Genomic DNA, 9,426 nt, shown 5'->3' on the forward strand with positions numbered 1-9,426 from the left:
ATACTAAAATGTAACAAAAACTGTATTTTTCATTTACTAACAAATAATCGATCCAAAAAAACTGTACATCTACTCCTAACGTATATCCTGGGTGGTTATGTAATTTCCATTAACAAGGATCACTAAATTTCATATATTGAATTGATTGGAATGAGAAAAAACACACGATTCAATTCTCACAATGTCAAACGAGAAGAAGAATTGAAAATGTTTTTAACAGATACAATCTCAGATAACTTTTTATTAAACAATCACTAATAATTTTCAAAATTAAACTTCTGAAATCATATTTTAAACCCAATACATCTTATAAAATATAAATTGGACAGATATGTTTTGAGACTATGATCAAACACGACCTATAAACAAAAAATATAATTTACTGTCCACGATCTGTTTGTTTTGCCAGCAATAGACCACATGTGATCAAATCTTTAGCCTTGATAATTCATGCATCTCATTGTAATATTATCACTATAAAATCGCCCAAGTTTTGTCATATCTTTACCATAACCATATACTCTAGACTACCACAATTCTGTGCATGCTATGGAAGCAAAAATCATTTCTAAAGAGGACATTAAACCGTCTTCCCCAACCCCATCACATTTGAACACATTCAATCTTTCTGTCTTAGATCAGCTTGTCATCAGTCCTTATGTTCCAATCATCTTGTACTACCCTAATAGCAATGGCGAAAGCACTTCCGAAGCACTAGAAAGGTCACTAGTTCTAAAGAAATCTTTATCTCAAACATTGACTCAGTTTTACCCACTTGCAGGAACAATTAAGAACGATCTTTCTATCGATTGTAATGATGTTGGTGCTAACTATGTCGTAACTTTGGTCCATAGTCGTCTTGACGAGTTCCTAGAGCATCCTGATCATCGGTTGATCAATGGGTTTTTGCCATTTGAGCCTAGCTTCAACGAGTCTAGTGCAGGTAGTCGTGTAACGAATGTTCAAGTGAACATTTTCGAATGTGGTGGGATTGCAATTGGCTTGTGCATTTCTCACAAGATCCTTGATGGGGCTGCACTGTGCACATTTCTGAAAGGATGGAGCAACATGGCTCGTGGAGCTGAAGAAGTCGTGTATCCAAACTTAACCTCACCATCTCTCTTCCCTGCTACAAGCTCGTGGCTCAGAGACACATCAATGGGTCTAACTATATCGCTGTTAAGTCAAGGCAAGGCTTGCACAAAGAGGTTTGTATTTGGGTCGGATGCAATGGCTAGACTGAGAGCCACAGCAGCTAGAAACGGGGTGCAACGGCCGACTCGTGTTGAGGTGGTGTCTGGTTTGATATGGAAGTGCGCCATGGCTGCTGCTAAAGAAGCATGTGGGGTACAGAAGCCTTCTTGTTTAACTCACTTTGTGAACCTTCGGTCAAAACTAGCAGCTACGTTGTCGAATCACTTAATTGGTAACTTGGTTTGGATCTCCAATGCAGCATGGCTTCCTAGCGATGAGACCACGTTGCATGCGTTGGTGAATAATGTGCGTGAAGGTATTTCGAAAATTGACGTTGAGTTTGTTAAGAAAGCACAAGGAGATGAAGGGTATGTTGCCATGCAGAACTCTTTGAAAGAAATGGCTGGAATTGGCTCGATGGGGCCAATAGACTACTATGGTTTTACGAGCTGGTGCAAGATGGGTTTCTATGAAATAGATTTTGGTTGGGGAAAGCCGAGTTGGGTGACAGGTCTTGTAGGAGATGGCCTGCCTGTGTTCATGAATCTTGTGACTCTAATGGACACGAAAAGTGGTGAAGGGATAGAAGCATGGGTGAACTTGGATGAACCAGAAATGGAGATTCTACAGAAGAATCAAGAGTTACTTTCGTATGCTTCATTAGATCCAAGTCCTTTAATAAATGATGAAGCCAAAGAACTAAAAACTGAAGAGATAATAAGTCAAATTCAAACTGGCCTAGCTTTTAATGCCTGAAGAATTATGTCATGATAGGTCATGACAACTCGGACATGATGACCAGTTTCAGCTATCTGTCGCACAAGCTAATTCCATCATTTTCGGTTACTATTGATAAGCATTTTCCGTTTTTATTACAATTGTGGGTTTTTATTCATATGTTTCTTATTATTCTAGTCGCTAATGTAATAGCTTAAGTAGTGATTATAAATTGTTTTTTATTTTGATTGTGAATGTTCAATTTTAGTTGAAATTACCAAAATTGGAATTGTCCTTAACTGGAAGGTTTTAATTTCTCTTGTAAGTTAAAAGGTACTGAATACCATTATGAATTTGATCTCATGTCGTATGTAAATACTTTATGTAATTGCTGCCATTTTGTTTGTACGAGCTTTAAGCTGTTTATAGTACGTATGAATATAAGAGTATGTACTTTGGTTTTAGACAACTCTAGACAATATGGGTAAGATGGAGACACGGGGTCTATATATCGATAAGAGTCGTTCGGTAGAAAAATCTGATGACACGTACGTCCATGATAAATTTTTCATGTTGAGAGAATCTAAGTAGACCATTCATATATATTATTTCCGATATTTAACCCAATTGATATGTAACTGAATTTTTTTGAGTTCAAGACTTATTGCTAACAGCACCCAATTAGCATTATCAAAGAACATGCGAATTCTTATTTAATCACATTACGAGATTTGACATTACCTTTATGATTTCTGCGTGATTGGGGATTAATATATTATTTAAATGTAACATTTTCTTTAATAATATTTTAGTCTTAGATGAATATAATATCAAATATGGTGAGTGTATGAATCCCACAATTACTAAAAATTGAAAAAGAATCATATATATATATATATATATATATATATATATATATATATATATATATATATATATATATATATATATATATATATATATATATATATATATATATATGAACATGCCAAGATCTTCTTTTTTCGCAACTTTACTTCTTTCACCTTTTACTATATCTTAATAGGTCTCAACTCAATAACTTGCACCTTGTTCAGGAATGCAATTTAATGAAGGAAAAGAAGAGAAGTTGATGGAAGTAAGGAGAAAAAAAATTGATGTTTTTGAGTTTTATTATAAAGGATTGAAGTGGAAGGAAATTGAATGATCACTTTCCTCTTACTTTGGAAGGATTTTGAGAGAAATGAGCAAAATATGTAATTTTCCTTTCATTTCTCTCAAACTCGAGAACACAAAATACAAACTTCTTTTTATTTCCTTTCTTTTCTTTTCTCCCCTTACTTTCTTTCCTGTTCTTTTTTTTTCTTTGCTAAAACTTGGGAAATAGGCATTAGTGATAATCTTCAATATCATCGCAAACTGCAAACTAGGGATGAGCAACGGGCATAACCCGAACGGGACCGCCCCCAAGACCGAAAACCCAAAGACCGAAAATCGTGAATTACCTTACCCGAAAACCAGACCGTTTTGGGGTGTAACGGGTCCGGGTTCGGTCCGGTCCGGTCCAGTTCCACGTACTAAACCGGGTTTTGGGTTTTGGACCGAATTAGTCTTTGGTAGTGTTGTTGACGGTTTCGGTCCAATCCTGTTCCTAATACCAAACTGGGTTTTGTATGTTTGTTGTTTATAGTTTTAGGTTTTGTTTGTCATGTTACTCTCTAACATACTATTTCAAATTATAATTTATTATGTAAAATCCATCATTCGTATCTTTGTTATTTGCACAATTCGACTAAAAAATACATAAAAAGAATATGAATACAACGGTAACCCGCGGGACTCTAATTAGAACACTAGCAAATGAGGTGTATGCAAACAAATACAAACGTTATTAAAAAGTTATACTATTTATAATAATAATAATAATTATTATTATAATAATAATAATAATAATAATAATAATAATAAAACTGCATTATTTTTATATAAAAAAATTTGCACCTAACATCACTATTATTTTAATAAAAAAACTGCACTATCTTTATAAAACAAAACTGCACTATTTTTATAAAAAAAAAATACAATTAACAATATTATTTTTATTAAAAAATACTGCATTATTTTAAAAAGAACTGCACCATTTTTATTAAAAAAAATGTATTAGGATATAACTTTTGGTTTTCCGAGAAAAAAAATATCGACATCATAATGCAATCAAAAGAAGAGGCCGAAACCAAAAAAATTGACATTATAATGTAATCCACAGGAGAGGTCGAATCAATTCAATTGGACAACATTATTTTTTATTTTGGCAATTCTTGCTTACTGTTTGTCGATAAAAAAAATAATAATAATAACTTTTGGGTTTTTGATCCGGTCCGGGTTAAATCCTTTAATTTGGCTACAGTCCGGTCCAAACCCGATTTTTGATAAAAAATCAAACCCAAAAACCGGCCCGCTAATATGATAATATGGTTCGGTCCGGGTCCGGGTCCCGGTTTTTTTCCGGTCCAGTTCGGTCCCACGAGTCGTATGCGCATCCTTACTGCAAACTACTCTTTGGAGCTCGAATAAACCATCAGGCCCGGTTCTGACATATCGGAGGTGTTAGGAAGTGCAGAAAACAATCAAATCAAAAGCATACAAGACACATTATTTATGTAGTTCGGTCAAGATGACATGCGTCTACGGACAGCAGGGGAGTATTCTTTATTTATGAGCTCTCAAACAGTGGTTACAAGTATAATTCAATAGATATTTGTCTATCAATCTAGAATACAAGACACTTTAAAATGATTAGTATGCATCCATATTAATAATGAAGGGATCAGACCTAAAACCCTAAAGGGCCAGGCCCATTGGCCCATAGGCGGAATGGTGTCAACCAATCACAATCTGCCTTGCAGCAGCTTCTGGAACATTCATTCTTGATTTGCATTGCATGAGTGTCAGCAACACACATGATGGAGCATCATGATCCATTGTGGCTCATCATGATGCAAGAGTAGAAAATCAAGATCAAGGTGGCTCATCAACCATCATGGTGGCACATCAAGTAATAATCTTTGAGCATCTTCAACTTCTGAGCATCTTTAAACAACCTTGAGCATCATAGAGGACTTCACAGCATAAGCGGCTCGTCAAGGATACCATGGATCGTCAAGGAACACATGTGGCACACCTTGCACCAAGATGGTGCATCTTGTGCAAGGAATGGTGCACCTTCTCCAAGGGTGGAACATCTTCCTCCAAGATGACACGCCTATTGGATTAGGTGTCTAAGCCCACCATAACTATAATTGGTATGTACTTGACCCGAGAGTAGCATAGTCCATTTGGGTTGCATATCACCACGACAATTTGATGGGATGGACTTTTGAGAAGAGGTTATTTATGATTTATTAATATATTATAAATTCTAGTATATTAATATGAAATCATATTACTTAATTAGTATTGATCAAGATTTAATTTCGAATTAATTTAGTGATCAAAATAGACTAATTAAATATACGGGGACTGATTAAGTAAATCAATTATTCTTATAATGTAGGCAAATGGTTATTTAGGATGGGCTAAACCAATATGGTAGTCCATGGATAGTCCATGGAGGTTTAACCCATGGATCCTAAGTAATATGAAAGGTCATGGACATTAGGGTTTGCATGGATGTAACCCTAATCTTGTCACGCTATATAAGGAGCCCCTTAGCATCCAAAATTGCACCCTAGTGTTCTATGAGTTCATAAGAGGCGATTTGTAACGTCCCAAAATTCAAGACCAAAAATTTCATTTTAATTATGTCATTACATAAAACCATCAGTATAGAAAGATTCATAATAATGTCTCATGTCAAAACCCAAGTGTCAGTAATCCAAAACATAGTATCATAAAACCATATCAGAGTGTAATCCCCAAGGATCTCATGTGCGGAAAACATAGTGTGATGCGCTGCGACCGAGCCGGCTCCTTTCCTTTGAAACGAAGTACCTGAAACCAAAATTGTAAACCGTAAGCACGAAGCTTAGTGAGTTCCCCCATCGTACCACATACCATAAAATCACATAACATACATATACTGTCAGGCATATCTGGGTGCCCGACCTACCCCTTCGGTCCTCTCGACCGGATACTGCCTAGCATATCTGGGTGCTAGCCTCCCTTTCGGTCCTATCGACCGGATACTACCTAGCATATATGGGTGCTGGCCTCCCTTTTAGTCCTCTCGACCGGATACTGCCTAGCATATCTGGGTGCTGGCCTCCCCTTCGGTCCTCTCGACCGGATACTGGGGACTATTTCACCCCTCTACTACTACCACTAGTCAGAGGCTGTCGTGATGATACGGGGAGCCATAGTACTCGCTAGATGACAAGAGAGCGTGATGTTGAAGTACTTTCCGATCAGAGTATGATGCAGAAGAGCTTTGGGCTTGAGTAACCCTAGCATTGAGTTTTTGGATCCTGGTAGTTGAACCAGGAGCGAGACTGGGGTCTCCGTCTTTGACGGGAATCATTATATTTTGATTTGAGTGGTGATTGTCGCAACATAAGGGATTGGAAAGGTGGTATTTGCGCGGGGCGCGGGTTGAGTCATGAGATGAATGTTTCATTGGGACATGAGGTTCCAACTTTGGAACGGACCAAACTCTTGAGTTGAGTTTGGCATTGATGGTGTGTGGGTAAACGAGATGAGATTCTAGAACTCTGAGGTGAATTCTTGGATGAGGGGTATTGTTGTCGTCGGATGTCTAAAACCTGTATAGGTCAGTACTCGGGTACGGGAGATACCGCGAGTTACGCAGGAGATATGCGCAGCAGACATCAGAGGTCGGGGTAGAGTCGACCCTGGGTTGGATGGTAGTTTTCATATGAGGAAAAGAGAATTTCGTGACTTGTGTATCACGGGGCCGAGATAGTTGACGAAGGAGGTTAGTGAGATATTTTGGATCATGTTATGGGTGACCCTTAGAGGTTCAGCTGTGGAGTCAAAAGTTGACCCGGTGCTCAGTATCAATGAGGGATATGAGAAATGAACTAGAGCTTATTATGGTGATGTCTGAGGACACTCCCGATCAAGCATGGTTATTTCTTTTATGTCCAAGGGCAGAGTGTTGAGGATTCTTTGTTTGGGTGGGTTCTGATAGCAGTTTAGTGAATGTGCCTTGGTGGGGTGTGAGCCCTTTCGTTCCTGGGGCATGATTCGGATGGTTTATCATGACCAGTTGGGCGAGCAATAGCCAGTTGTTGGATTTGATCTTATGAGAATCAGAGAGCCAATGAGTAAACAGGGTTGATATTCGAGGAGTGAATATTAGGGTGATCGCTTGAGTGAGCGGTCTGGCGGCGGGTCAGGCCACTAGAGTTTCCGAGTATTGGGAAGGAGTATTTTTAGCGTCGAAAGAGGGGGTTAAAATTTTGGTTTTGGAAGCTTTATGAGGTTTTGGGTGTCCACAGAGAAAAATGTCGATGTAATATGAAGATCATTTCAGTGGTGCCTTTCAGGTTGATAATTTCAATCTATAAATGGTCAAGGAGTGATTTCGAGGGCGAAATCTAATTCAAGTGGGGGAGAATTGTAACATCCGGATTTCCAGGTATATTATTTTATGCATTTATTTTGAGTTTGGGGAGGAACTCGGCGAGTTGATGCTTAGACTCGCCGAGTAGGACCGCGGGTTCTTATCCGGATTGGAGACCGGACTCGACGAGTCGACTCGTGGACTCGGCGAGTCCACGCTGTTAAGTGAAACCCTAATTTCTCGGGTTTGGGATCTATTTAAAGGCTCTTATAGCCTTCAGTTGCGGCTACCAGACCCCAAAGAGGCCATTTTTGATCCTTGTGTTGGTGTTCTTGCAAGAAGAAGGTAACCAAGGCAAGAGGGAGCTGAAGAGGGTGCTATTTTGTAGATTTCAGAGCCCAGGGACTTCATATTTGAGGTATAGATTCGATCCTTCTTCAGTTTTGGTGTTAACCTTTGGAGTTAGGGTTTTCTAGACCCTTTAGAGGCTTGATTGGATGAGCATTTGGTCCCTTCTCGTATTGAGGCTTTGGATCTGGATCCAAAGAGGTCCAGAGACCTTAACTCTTTGATCTTTATGATTGATATTAGGAGACATGAACTTAGGATGTCATATTTGAGGGTATTTCTCCAAATAGAGCCTTTGGGCCTTTGCATGAGCATCAAGATCTGAACTTTACGTAATTATCATGCTTGGGAAGGTCAGATCTATGGATTAGAGGAACAGATCTGACCTTAGGAGGTCATTTATGTTTGAGCATGGCATGAACTCGTCGAGTCCAAGAACAGACTCGACGAGTAGGATTAGTTTTCCCCATGAATCACATAGTTGGTGACTCGCTGAGTTGCGGAAATGACTCGGTGAGTCAGAGGGGATTTAGAGGACCTGAGTTCATGACTGAACTCACCGAGTCAAGTGCCTGACTCGACAAGTTGGGTCGGGTTGTCCCGCAATTCACAACCAGAGATGATTTCGAAGAGTGGAGGGTTGCCCCTGTGAGTCAAGTGAGGACCAGGGATGAGGAGGACACGCATGGACTCGCCGAGTCACATTTGTGCACTCGACGAGTCTGGTCAAAGGTTTGACCGTTGACTTTTGTTGACTTTTAGGGTTTGCTTAACAATTGGACCGGTGGACTGTTTGAAGGGTAAAATGGTCTTTTAGCCTTCTTAGAGGACATGTGAGGATCTAGTCTAGCCTGGAGAGCCGTTATTGATTGAGATGATTGTTTATGTGTTTAGGCAGAGGCTAGATCAGTGTTTACGCGAGCGAGATATTACCGAGACATCCGAGGTGAGTCTTCTCACTATACTTTACCATGAGTGGTAATTAGAGTTATATGACAGAGTTATTATATGCTATTTATGTGATGTGTTGCACTGCATTATTTCTATGTGATTTATGTTGTGTGTATACCAGAGTTTACAGAGTTAGAACCGGAAGGTTCACAGAGTTAGAACCGTAAGGTTCACAGAGTTAGGACCAGAGGGTCCACAGCGTTAGGGCCCAAGGGCCCACATAGTTATAGCCTCAAGGGGCTAGTATGTGTTATGTGTGGTATTTTTGGGAACTCACTAAGCTTCGTGCTTACAGTGTTTTGTGTTATGTGTTTCAGGTACTAGTGAGGATCGCGGGAAGGTGCCGGCATGATCAGTACACATACACGCGGAGTTTTATTGATATGATATGATCTTGGGATTTTTGACTTATGTTTGAATATATGAAACAATGTGTTTTATAATATTGTGAATTAAATTGTTCTTAAAATGTGAAAATTTGTTTGAAATTTTACGGTGTTACACCATTAATTATTCTAGTCCATTTGCTTGATCTTGGATGGCCCATTAATACTCAATCATCAAGGCCCAATAGAAAGGCCCAACAACAAACCCAAGTGAAATTAGGGTTTCACATAAAATGACGATTAGGGTTAAGTGTCTCTCCCTTAACCCATTAAGGACTTAATCCATTAAGGACTTAACACATTAAGTCCAATATTGCTTAGATTAATTTC

The 9,426-nt window shown here is 38.8% G+C and overlaps 1 pseudogene; it reads left to right on the forward strand.

The window, feature by feature from the left end:
- Nucleotides 1-501: 501 nt before the first annotated feature.
- Nucleotides 502-2,159, forward strand: LOC145158901 (epi-neemfruitin B 7-O-acetyltransferse L7AT pseudogene; annotated as a pseudogene).
- Nucleotides 2,160-9,426: the final 7,267 nt, after the last annotated feature.

Source organism: Lactuca virosa, chromosome 2 (genome assembly GCF_052849685.1).
Source record: "Lactuca virosa cultivar CGN04683 chromosome 2, Lactuca_virosa_CGN04683_v6, whole genome shotgun sequence".
Classification (NCBI taxonomy): domain Eukaryota; kingdom Viridiplantae; phylum Streptophyta; class Magnoliopsida; order Asterales; family Asteraceae; genus Lactuca; species Lactuca virosa.